Source organism: Pongo abelii, chromosome 5 (assembly GCF_028885655.2).
Source record: "Pongo abelii isolate AG06213 chromosome 5, NHGRI_mPonAbe1-v2.0_pri, whole genome shotgun sequence".
In the NCBI taxonomy this organism is placed as follows: Eukaryota; Metazoa; Chordata; class Mammalia; order Primates; family Hominidae; genus Pongo; species Pongo abelii.
Window position 1 is genome coordinate 166,971,852 of NC_071990.2, and position 13,505 is coordinate 166,985,356.

The 13,505-nt window shown below is 40.1% G+C and overlaps 1 long non-coding RNA gene across 1 annotated transcript; it reads left to right on the top strand.

The window, feature by feature from the left end:
- Window positions 1-804: 804 nt before the first annotated feature.
- Window positions 805-9,814, top strand: LOC129060134 (uncharacterized). The gene is made up of 3 exons (XR_008526561.2): window positions 805-1,014; window positions 9,436-9,494; window positions 9,626-9,814. It is a non-coding gene; the product is annotated as an uncharacterized LOC129060134 (long non-coding RNA).
- Window positions 9,815-13,505: the final 3,691 nt, after the last annotated feature.

Consider the following 13,505-nt stretch of genomic DNA (forward strand, 5'->3'; position numbering starts at 1 on the left):
ACAAATATAAGTTGGCTAAATTGTTACCAAAATATTTTAAATGTTGTCTAGTTAAAGCAAAGGGCATCCTGTTTCTCAAAAATAATTAATTTGAATGAGAAAAACAAAGATAGTTTTTGTTTTGTTTTGTTTAATTCTGAGTCGCATATCAAATTAAGGCTACCCGACTACAGATTCAACAAAAGCCAAATCCTGTTTTATGATGTTTGGTAACACACTGTTAAACAACTGCTCATTTGATAATGATTGTCCTTAAAACCCTTAACATCTAATGATAGAAAATTGTTCATCTTATACTGACCATTACGTAAAACACAAAATTATTCCTTTTTTACATTGATTTTATTCCTTCAAGAAATTTGTGCACCATATGTTAAGATAATGCCCCAGTGCACAAAACAGTGCCCTATAGGCCAACACAAATGAATTTGTCTCCAAAGAGGAGGCAAGAGATTCTTTGCATTGGTTTCTGCTCTAAATAAATTTATTTCTGAGGAAAACTGAATCCCATTTGAAAAACTAGCTAATAAGTTTAATGCAAACAGGAAACAAATGTTTGTTTCCCATTGACGTTATCTCAAAGAGTTGAATTAATTATAAACTATATATTACTCTACGTGATTCAACAGGGTTATTATTTTCTGTGTTAGGTTATAATAAAAAGTTCAATAAATTGGAATTTCAACAAATAAGGTTTCTAATCTTGCCTCTGTCACTGAGTTGCTGAGACAAAGAGTTGTACTCAATCTTTTAGATTCATTTTGACTCTAGACGTGATTCTAAATAGGTAAACTAACTAATAAAACCACTTATGATACTCACACTTCATGCTGTGTCTGGAATTGGTAGGTTCTTGGTCTCACTGACTTCAAGAATGAAGCTCTTAAGGTGGCACATCTGGAGCACATCTGGAGCGCATCTGGAGTTGTTTGTTCCTCCCGTCCGGAGTTGTTCATTCCTCCCAGTGGGTTCGTGGTCTGGCTGGCCTCAGGAGTGAAGCTGAAGACCTTCCCAGTGAGTATTATAGCTCATAGAGGCGGTGCAGACCCAAAGAGTGACCAGCAGCAAGATTTATTGCAAAGAACAAAAGCACAAAGCCTCCACATTGCAGAAGAGGACCCCAGCATGTTGCCACTTCTGGCTCCGGCAGCCTACTTTTATTCCCTTATCTGGCCCCACCCACATCCTGCTGATTGGTCCATTTTACAGAGAGCTGATTGGTCCGTTTTGACAGGGTGCTGATTGGTGAGTTTACAGTCCCTGAGCTAGACACAAAAGTTCTTCAAGTCCCCACTAGATTAGCTAGACACAGAGCACTGATTGGTGCATTTACACTCCTTGAGCTAGACACAGAGTGCTGATTGGTGTATTTACAATCCTTTAGCTAGACATAAAAATTCTCCAAGTCCCCACCAGATTAGCTAGATACAGAGTGCTGACTGGTGCATTTACAAACCTTGAGCTAGACACAGAGTGCTGATTGGTGTATTTACAATCCCTTAGCTAGACATAAAGGTTCTCCTAGTCCCCACTAGACTCAGAAGCCCAGCTGGTTTCACCTAGTGGGTGCCGCAGGCTGAGCTGCCTGCCAGTTCCATGCAGTGTGCCCACACTCCTCAGCCCTTGGGCGGTCCATGGGACCAGTCGCCCGCGGATCATGGGGCAGCGTTTGTTGGGGAGGCTCAGGCTGCGCAGTAGCCCAGGACAGGAGGAGGCTGGGACATGGCGGGAGGCAGGTCCGGAGCCCTGCCCTGCGGGGAGGCAGCTGAGGCCCAGCGAGAATTTGAGCGCAGCGCTAGCAGGGTGGCACTGCTGGGGGACCTGGCGCACCCTCTGCAGCTGCTGGCCCTGGTATTAAGCCCCTCACTGCCCAGGGCCGCTGCCCACCCGGAACTCGTGCTGGCCCATAAGCACCGGGGGTTCCTGCTGGCGCCTCTCCCTCCACACCTCCCTGCAAGCAGAGGGAGCCGGTTTCGGCCTCAGCCAGCCCAGAGAGGGGCTCCCACACTGCAGCCGCGGGCTGAAGGGTTCCTCAAGCATGGCCAGAGTGGGCACCGAGGCGAGGAGGCACCAAGAGTGAGCAAGGGCTGCGAGGGCTGCCAACACACTGTCACCTCTCAATGCTAAATACTGTCATGACAATAGGGCAATGGGTGAGACTAAGAGCACAATTTCTGCCAATAGCTAATGCCAGCAAAACTGAGCATCAGCAAGTAAATGAGGCAACGTGGAAAATATGAAATTAGTTTAAAATACATGAAAATAAAATTATAAAATAAAATAAATGATATTATTGAATGCTCATGAAGGACTTTAACCAAATAGAATGAAGAAGTGACACACTTCACGGTTGTTTCCCCAAAGTTTATTTTTAAATGAGATTTTAACTTCAGAACAATTTTAGATTTACAGAAAATTATAAAAATATACAGATTTTTCATATACCTGCATACAGTTTCTCTTATTATTTACATCTTAAATTAATATGGTATGTATTTTGCAATTACTGGGCTGACATTAATGGATTAATAAGTAATAATTGTATTAATAATCAATAACAGTATTTTATTATTAACTAAATGCCATATTTTATCTGACTCCCATAGTTTTGCCTAATTTCCTTTTTCTGTCCCAGGACCCATGCAGGATGTCACATTACATTTAGTTGTCATGTCTCCTTGGCCATGACAGTTTCTCAGACCTTCCTTGTTTTTGATGTTCTTGACGATTTTGAAAAATACTGGTCAAGTATTGTGCACAGTGTCCCTACACTGGGATTTGTCTGAGGTTTCCTCATCATTTTACTGGCATTGTGGGTTTGGGGGAGGAAGGCTACAGTGATAAAGTGCCAATCTAGTCACATCCTGTCACGGGTACATGCTATCCACATGACTCATCACTGTTGATGTTGGCCTCCATCATCTGGCAGCAGTAGTGTTTGTCAGGTGTCTCCACTTTAGAGTTACTCTTTTTCCCTGTTTTCAGACTGTATGCTTTGGAAGAAAATAACTGTGTAGCCAGGATTTAAGCAGCAAGGAGCTATGCTCCGCCCCCTTGAGGGCGTATTTCCAATGGTTTACCGCTGGAGACCATGTTTTTGGTGTTGGAAGATTCCCAGACTCTGTCATCCAGAATCAGAGTTATTTTCTACCGCTAATAGTGAAAGTATCTCATCTCATCACTAAAATAAACCTGGTTTTCATGTTTTATCATCTTTCTGAGATGCAATATAGAATCTGTTGATGTTTGAAATGAGAAATGAGAATCGCATGCATACAGAATTTTATGGTCAGTTAGGCGACTACTTGAGAGAAGGAACGTGGCATTATACCCCAGCCCTAAGGAGTTAAAAATGTGGCCTGCTATTGACGATAAAGGCAGAGTCCATTTCAAATCTCAAAAGCAAACACATGGAAACTACCTCTTTTCCTAGTGTTTTCAGTGTTGTTTCAATGGGCTTTCGGATATCAGTGATATTTTGTTCTAAAATGAAAGAACAGAACAATTCAATATTAATCTAATCTGAGACTGATCATGCTTCACCATATGGGACTCCTTACTTGTATTTTTAGAATGTGATGCAGATATTTGATAAAAGCTAAGGCAAGTAAACCCATTTTATAAGTCTTGGAGGCTTACACTGCTGGGGTGATAAAATTAATCAACATAAATATTCTAAGACAAAAAAGAAGACACATCCCTTCAGGAACAGATCATGAGAGGCCAAACCCTAATGCATATAGCAAAGCATTTATAATGTTATTCTGCTTTTCCTATAGTGGTTAATTAATTCAAAGTACACTTAAAAGATTAAACATGTAGCATTTTCTTCTTGAATTACTACCTCCCTTCTCAGTTCTAAAATGCTGTCAAATATTAAACACATTTATCTAATAATAGCTTTATCAGGGAGAAGGGAACTATTACATTAAAATTACATATCTATATTTCATTCATTTTAAAGAAAAAATTGATCATAGAATTTGAATTTTTTTAAATTTTAATTGTCACAATGTGTCACAATTATTTTATTTCTTAATTTCTCCGAACAATGGCATTGTTTAAAGATAAATACGTAACTTCTAGGAAACAATCAACATATTTTTAATTAAATTATTTGCTTCATAATTTACATTTCCTCACAAAAGTGTAACAAATCTAGAATAAATGATAATCTAAATTTTTAAAATATGTAATATTTTAATGAACAAAGTAATTTCCATGTTTTGGTATTTTGTTCTGTTTTAAAGCTCTTGCAATAACATTTTTGTCTATTTGAAATATTTTGGTGAGGTTTGATGTGACATATTTTATACTTGGTAAAATGTACCTCTTTAGGTTTTACAGTTGATGAGTAAGGACAAATGTACACAGTTGTGTAATGACCATTAATATATAGAACCATCCTATAGCCTATGAGTATTTATGTGCAAGTCTTTGTAGAAGCATAAGCTTTCATTTCTACTGGGCATATATTTAGGAGTAAAATTGGTGGGTCAATTAAATTTAAGCAAATTATTAATATGGTTGGAATAAAATCTATGACTTTGCTTTGTTTTCTATTTCCCCATCTATTCTTGGTTACCTTTTCTTCTTTATCTATATTGTTTTAGATTGAATGAATATTTTATGATTTCGTTTTATCTCTTGTGGTGGATATAAGGTATGAAAAATACGTGTTAACTTACCACAGTCCAACTTCAAATAATATTACACCACTTCACAAAGAGAATAAGAAGTTTACATTTTACTTCAATTTCCTCTCCCAAGCTTTGTGCTATTGTTAAATTTTACTTCCAGCTATGATACAAGCGCTTTAATAGATTGTAACTACTTTTATTTAAATAATTATCTTTGAAAGCAGCTACAGATAACACAAACTATATTTTATGTTTATCTTTATTTTTACTGTTCCTCGTGATTTAGTGTTTAGATTCAAATCCCCATCTGTTTTCATGCTCTTGTGCCTAAAGAATTTTCTTAACATTTCTTCTAGTACGTGTCTACGGGTAATGGATTATTTCAAATTTCATTTCTCATCAATAGTCTATGTTTCATCTTAATTACTGAAGGATTTTTTAGTGGGTACAGATTTTTGAGTTGATTGTGTTTATCTCCCCTATGAGTATGTTTAAGATTTGTTCCACTGCCTTTGGTCATCCAGTGTTCCTGATTAAAAAACTGCTGTAAGTCTTCCACGCCCCATTGTGTGTAAGGCTCCCTTGTGCTTTGACCTCTTATCTTTGGTTTCCTAGAGTTTTCCTATGTTGTGTCTAGTTGTGGAGTGTTTTGTTTTGTTTTGTTTCATTTTTAGTAGGGAGGTTTCTGAGCTTTTTGTATCTGTGGTTCAGATTCTTTCATTAATTTCACAAAATGTTTACTCACTACCCTTTGTGTACTCTTTTGCCTCTCTCCTCCTTTTGGAATTCTAACTCCAATTATGTTAGACAATTTGGATTTGTCGCATGACCCTCGGATGCTCCATTCTATTCTTTCATACTATTTTTTCTTTGTAATTCAGCTTGAAAATTTTTATTAACCTAACCTTTAAGTATACTAATTCCTTTTTTTTATAGTCAGCCTACTGGTTAGTCATCAAATAAGTTCTTCCTGTCTGACATTATGGGGATTTTTTCTAGTATTTCTATTTTATTCTTATAGTTTTCAATTTTCTGCTAAAATTCTCCATGTATTCGTTTGTGTTGAACTATATATTTCTTTCCACTGTATCTTTTAACACAATAAGCATACTTTAAAGTCCCTGTCTAATAGCTCCAATATCTGGGTCTTCTCTGAATCTTGTTCTGTTGATTGCTTTATCTCTTGACACTTGATTTTTTCTCCATCATTGCTTAATATCCTTCTTATAATTTTTATTGACTCTATGATACCGTATAGATTAAATGGTAGAGACTGAAGTAAGTTTTATTCATAGTCAAATATGGGCATATCTCTTCTTCTCTAAGGCCATTAGGGTAGATGTTTGGCTCAGTCTCATCAGTTGAGTTGGACGTGCAGGTCACTGTTGCTTTCCTTACCTGCAAAGCGCCACAGGATTTAAGTTTGTTCAGCAGTGGATTGCTGCTGCATTGTGCTTAGCAGTTGGGCCTCAGGTGACAGAGGTTTCTTCTTGGTGTTTCAGCTCTATCATCAGCTTTCAGAAGTTCACTCTGATCTTTCCTCCGTTTGGGGCAAGACTTACCCTCAGGAGCTGCGAGCTGCACCTTCTCAATGTTCTTGACCCCAGTCCAGTGGCAGTCTAGCTCTGCCTTGTGTCTGTGCTGGCTCTTGGGCAGTAGGGATCTTCCTCCCCTGACCCCAGAACCAGCAGGTACTTCCCTTGTGTTGCTGCATAACCTTGGTCCTCAGAGATTTCCCTCCCTCCTCTCCCAGGGGTAGAGGTCTTTCCATTCTACCTTCCTCCCCGCTAGGGAAATCCTTGCTTGGGGCCTGGGGCAGGGAGGGTTTTACCCCCGTTCACAGCTGCAGATGTCTTTCACTCGAAGTCCTTTTGCAGAAGCAGAGAAATTGGCATGGGATCTGGAGGTTGGAGGTTTAGCTGGACAACCCCTTAAAAGTTTTCACTCCATGTAAAAAAAGGTTCTGGGGAAGTGGGTGATGCTTCTCAGTTGCCCAGCGGAAGCAGTGATGGCCAGCATTCCTACATCGGCCACAGCAGAGGTGCTCCTGTCTCCTGCCCTACTGGGATCTTCCTTGTCAACACCTAATGGAGGTCTATGAGAAAGCAATTGAGAGTAAGCATGGACTCTTACATCCAAAGCTTCCAATTTAAACTGTCATATTTGGCATTTAGGAATTTGTTAAAATTGCATCTGATTTCTTCTTATCCACATATAAGTTTGTCCCCTCTTTCTCCCATGCTCTGCCAATGCACCCCGGCTGTCCTTGGAAGGTCTCCTCAGGCTTCATAATACAAAATACTTGGCACTCTGATGGGTTCAAGGAAAGGTACATTTGTAGATTTTATGACTTAGTCTAATTCTTAGGGTGAGAGTGGCATTCTCTTGAAGCTTTCTGCTAAGTAGAAGCATAGCTCCTTCTCTGTTTTGCCCTGGTTGTAGTTATTGTCAAGGATGAAACAGAGGACTCAGTGCCCTCTTGCATATTTCACATGCATCATCTTCAGATTCTTCTACCTAGGGCTTTTAAACCACAGACTGTTAGAGAAATAATTGTTTCAATATTCAAACAGAAAGCTACAGGTAGCATTTATTTTGTAGTAACTCAAAGGAATAGCAGTCCTCTGATATCTGAAGTCATATTTAACAATGCATTTCTAAACCACAATAATATCACAGCTGGTCTGACTCTGGCTATGAGAAAGTCCCATCAAGTTATAAACAGTTTAAAAAGTTGCATTTAATATATAACAATAGGAAATAAATTTATTTTTTGCTCACTATACTCCTTAAATCCTCTTTAAACATATTCCTAATTTCTCACCCCTGAAGTAAATCTCAATCAGATTGCTTAGCCTTGCAGGATCCTCCTGGTTTTCATCAAGTTCAATCTGGCATAACAAGTTCACAGCTCTAAAATCCACTCATGATTAAGTTTCTCTACTTTCCCCAGCTTGGGTCTACTTTGGGCTTAAAAGCCATTTGTGTGGTCAGGAGTGGTGGCTCATGCCTGTAATCCCAGCACTTTGGGAGACCGAGGTAGGTGGATCACCTGAGGTCAGGAGTTCGAGACTAGCCTGGCCAACATGGTGAAACCCCATCTCTACTAAAAACACAAAAATTGGCTGGGAGCAGTGGCTCACTCCTGTAATCCCAGCACTTTGGGAGGCTGAGGCGGGCAGATCACGAGGTCAGGAGTTCAAGACCAGCCTGACCAATAAGCTGAAACCCCGTCTCTACTAAAAATACAAAAATTAGCCAGGCATGTTGGCAGGCACCTGTAGTCCCACCTACTGGGAGGCTGAGGCGGGAGAATCTCTTGAACCTGGGAGGTGGAGGTTGCAGTGAGCCAAGATCATGCCATTGCACTTCAGCCTGGGTGACAAGAACGATGCTCCACCTCAAAAAAAAAAAAAAAAAAAAAAACCGATTTGTGGAACATGTCTTCATTTCCCTTTTCAATCCTAGCCACCTGTTCTACACCTTGCTGCTTGTTTTCTTGGACCACTCAAGGCCAGGGTGAAGGGGAGAGGAGATTACAGTAGTGTGATGGCTGTAACTCCAAAGAACAAAAACGACTGTTTCTCAGTGCTTGCTGATTTCAGTGGCATAAGTACGCCAGCAATGGCTGATTTTGTGCTACAAATGAGACATCACTAAATAAGGGAGGAAAAGAATGCACACAGTCACCTCTCCTGAGCTCCAACACACACTGGATCAAAGGAAACATACCGTTTCCCTTGTCCAGGGCAGATGTAATCTGCTGGTGGTGCATTGTACACGGAAGCAGCATGATTTTGAAACTTGTGTGGATCCTTGTGATTCCCTCCCTCGTCATCATGAACAATGCTCCTTCCCAGCTTATGACTCCCCCCTCATGGGCTTCAATTGTTCCACCATTTTTCCTTCTGAAGTGGTACAAATGAGCAGTATTTATCCACTGCGTCCAAAAAGCATGCATCACTGGTGGACATGCAGCTTGCTAACAGTGCCACCCTATTTACTCAGCCCTCCCATGATGACTGGCCAGCCATGCACGGTCATTCATGTTTAATCTCTTCGGGACTGAATCAACTACGGTTTCTCAAATAAACAGAAAATTACCCACTCCCTTCCTGCAAGGAAAATGTGGGGAATAAATGATATGCTGACGTTTCTCTCAGGGAGATGCTCACTGCCAGTTCATTGACGGGACACTTTCCATGGCCTGGAGGTGAATAATAGGCTAATCCTGGCAACATCAGCACCCAGGCTCTAAGAATTTCATGAACAGATAGTTCATCATCTTTACTTGGGACCTGAGGGATACCCGGCAGCTCTTATATTGCTATTTCATTTTGAGGGCTTCATAAAAACCAAACAGAAAGAGTCCTATTTTAACACTCATTCTAAGTCCTATGGCATTATATTTCAGTTTAAATGCATACAGAAGAAAAGTGAACTGAGATATACATAAAGAAAAAATATAAGCCATTTTTGTAAAGATATCCAGAAAGTATTTTGAAGGCAATAGCTTTAGAATGCGAAGCACACACGCTGTGCTATTCCTTGCTAACAAATGTATTTTACAGATGTTAAATGAGAAATAATTGCCTTAAATGGTGAAGTTTTTTAGTTTTCCTTTTTTTTTTTCCAATTCATGACAAAGTGGTAAATGTGAGGCTCAGTGGGGTGGACTGAGAAATATCAATTTCTGAATATTAATAGAAAACTCTCTCATGAATAGATTTATACTGTAGCCCTAAACATGTTGCTGTCTTTCATTTGTTTCATTTTCTTTATTTATAAAATGCAGGTAACTGAAGAGAAGAATTCACCAAAAGACTAGCTAAGAAATTAAATAAGAAGATTAAGGTTTGTTACTTCACCCACTCTCATTCTCTTTCTCAACCTCCCCTTTTCCTCTCTCCTTGTTTTTACCTCTAAACTTGTCCTCACTAGTTTGTTTTCTCATCTTTGCTTTTTCCATTTATTTTTAACCCCAGTTGCTGTCTGCTTTCTTCCCACTTCTATGGAATTCCTCTCACATCCACATGAGCCGTCTGCCGAACCTTCATCCTCCTTGACCTGTCTTCATTACTTGATATGGAGTCATCTCCTTCCTCCTGATACTTTGTCTCCTTTGCATTGGCACTACATTCTGTTTATCTCACTGAGTAAAAATAATAGCTTCGTGACTTCTTCTCCTCAGTCTCATTACTGGATTTTTCTGTGTCTCACTTTTCTCATCATTAAAGGGGGAATAATAATAGTACCTTACTCAGAGATGGTTGCTGAACATTTAATAAATCGCTCTATGGAAAGAACTGAGAACAGTGCCTTTCCTACAGCCAAAGTCACATACATGCATACTCACTCATGTTTTCACCATGCTAAGAGTAAAAAATGCAACAATAGCTAATATTAATAGAATGTTTCTTCCATGCTAGTCACAGTCATAAATTCTTCAAAGATAACAATTCACAGACAAACATAAGCAATATAATTTAATTGTCATGATGTTACTGGAAAAGAGGTCTCTACCCAGACTCCAAGAGTGAGTTCTTGGATCCTTGTACAGGAACAGATCTGGGGTGAGTCACAGAGCAGAGTGAAGTTACGATGGTTTGAGGCATCTCCACTACAGGGTAGGGTGTCCTCAGAAAGCAAGAGGAGGAATGCCCCTTCCTCAAACATAATTCTTGCTTCTATAGGAGAGCAGGGTGAGGAATAGTGTGCCTTATGACAAAGGCTGTGATCAGCTTGTGACAGGCTGTCAGTATTGTCGTATTCTTATGTAACTATTGGTTTCAGCAAGAATTTATGGGTGTACTGTTATCTTCAAAGTGAAACCTATTCTTAAACCAGGAATGCTTTTTGTTCTAAGGGGCTTTATTTAGTTGGTTAGCATCATTAACTTGTTCCCTCAACCATAAATATCCTGTGACTAAGACAGCCTGACTTCCCAGGAATGTAACCTGGCAGGTCTGGTGTTGTTTGAGCTTTATTCAAGATGGAGTCACTCTGGCTTGGATGCCTCTGACAGCAACAGTGTCAGAAAAGATGTTCAGTTATCACAGTTTTACGGATCAAGAGACCAGAGCCTATGGCTCACCCAAGGTCTCAATGCCTGGGAAAGACAAAACTCTGGGGCCTTTAATTTGCCTGACTGCCATTCCAGGGCTCCTTCACAAGCTCTGTTTTCCACACTGCAATGTCTGTAACAATGACACTTTTTTCTCTCTAAATATTTCAAATTCCTTTCTGCGTTTATTATCTCAGTTGCTGCCATTACCAGTCATGCAGTTACAATGTCTGGAAATATCCATGAATACTCAGTCTCCCTTTAGAGTCCTCATTCAATTAATCAGAGAGTCTTATTTATCTAATCTCTGCAATGTCCCTTTACTTCATCCTCTCCTCTGCAGATCTCTGCTGCTACACTGCTCAGACCCTCATCATCTCCTGCACATCAAATGGGCTTTCCCCTTTAGCAACTCCACCCTTCCACCCTATTCCTGGAAACTGCTACCACAGTGTTGATTATAAAATACAGATATGATCATATAATTATTTCCCATTCTGCATGAAACTCCAGCACATGGTTCTCTCCTGTCTATAGAGTAAGTTACAATTCTAAAATTGGTGCACTGGCCCCTCACAAACAGCCTAGGTGTGCGCAGATGGACTGATACGTTGAAACATGACAGAGAAATAGATTTCTTGATGACACATGTACCAAAAATAAGCAAATTCCTTTTTTGCCACCATAAACTACCCCATGAACTTTCTTGTCTTAAATTCTTTTTCTTCCTTTCTCTTCTGGAAAAAAATCCCAAATAAGTTGATATATAACTCTAAAGTAAACTCCTGTAGCTTTCTCTGCAGGACTTTGTCCATGACCATAGCAGTCATCATCATACTGCAGATTTTAGTGAGATCCCCTGACCTCACAGGACAGGTCAGTCTTTTTCATTGTTGGGATCCCAGTTCCTAACTTACTGACTGACTGGCATTTAGCAGACAATAGATATATTTAGCAGACAATAGGTACTTTCAGGTGTCCCTTTGTGGTAGCTTTCATTTTAGGTGCCACTGGAAGAAGAAACAGAGATGGAAGGAGATAGAAAGTAAAGGGCCCATGCTCTCAGACTGCTTCCTGGCCATTCAGATGAATGGTTCCAAACAAGTGCTGCAGAGATGTAAGGCCATAAGCATGTTCCAGGAATGTTAATTTGCACAGAGGTATATGCACATTAAATAGGCTTTCTCTTTTAGCAACTCTATCCCTCCACCCTATTCTCCGAAACTGCCACCAGAATGTTGATTATAAAATACAGACATGATTATATAATCCTTCCCCATTCTGCATGAAAATCCAATATGGTTCCCTCCCATCTGTAGAATAAGTTATGATTCCAAAACGAGTGCCTTGAACAATGGCCCCTTTAGTTCCTTCCAATTTCCAGAGATAATGAAGTGAAAGCATCAAGGGAGGGAAGCAATGCTTCACACAGAATTGGTTTCCAGTAAGCTGATTACCTCTTCATTTTCCAAAGGGCATTTTCTCACACGTGCTTTTAGAAAGAATTTGATGTGGCTGGGCACGGTGGCTCACTCCTGTAATCCCAGAACTTTGGGAGGCCAAGGTGGGGCGGATCACCTGAGGTTAGGAGTTCGAGACCAGCCTGACCAACATAGTGAAACCCCGTCTCTACTAAAAATATAAAAACTAGCCCAGTGTGGTGGTGGGTGCCTGTAATCCCAGCTACTCAGGAGCTGAGGCAGGAGAACTGCTTGAACCTAGGAGACGGAAGTTGCAGTGAGCCGACGTGGTGCCACTGCACTCCAGCCTCGGCGACAGAGTGAGATTCCATCTCAAAAAAAGAAAAAATCAATAAGAGAAAGAGAGAATTTGACATTAGTTCAGGATAGATTGCTTCCTCTGAAGCAGCTCTCCAGTACTAGGTACACAGTCACAGGCGCACATTCACGTGCGTGCGCACACAAGCACTTGTGCATATGCATGCGTGACTGTATATGTACATGCACATTCCTGACACAGCACACATGCACCACACATGTGCACACACAATGAGCTCATGCTTACACGTGCATACACACATATTTTCACATTCACACACATATACAATACATAAAAACTCATACACACACCTGTGCATGCACACACACACTCTCAAACTCACACTCAAACATGCACCCTCACATACACACACCCACACATATGTTCTCACATTCACACACATATGCATACAAAAAAGCTCATCCATACTCACGGGTGCATGTACATGCACCCACAGAAACTCTCACACTCACATTCACACATGTACATACATATACACACTCATACACAGAAACACATATATGCACTCATGCAATACAATTTCTCTCTCTCACACACACACATAGACAAACATGTACACTTCACTGCTATCTCCTTCTGGAAGTGAATTCTTGTTTCTGGACACAGTGTAAACTGAGCATTAATTCTTTCCTCAACTGGTAAAAAGCGAGCCTCAATATAGAAAGTAAAATTAAAGCTGTGTGTGGTAAATTTTCTTGATATTTGAACATTTTTCTCTCAAAAAGGTGAAATATTTCCATTCCCACGCAAACTGTTATTTTCAGGAGAAAATTCTGTTTTCCCACAGAGACAGTGACTCATCTTCTTCAGGTTTGAGTTTATGTTTAGTAAGACACTTTCCAGAGGCAGCTGGGCAACATGAATTTGTCTATTTCTCCCTGGTATCAACAGCAAGAAAATGTTAGCATTCATTAGTGACTAAGAACTGCACAATAAACACTGCGTGATTAAATGCTACATTGTTCACATATTTTAAAGCAGTCTTCATCTTAGCCACTATT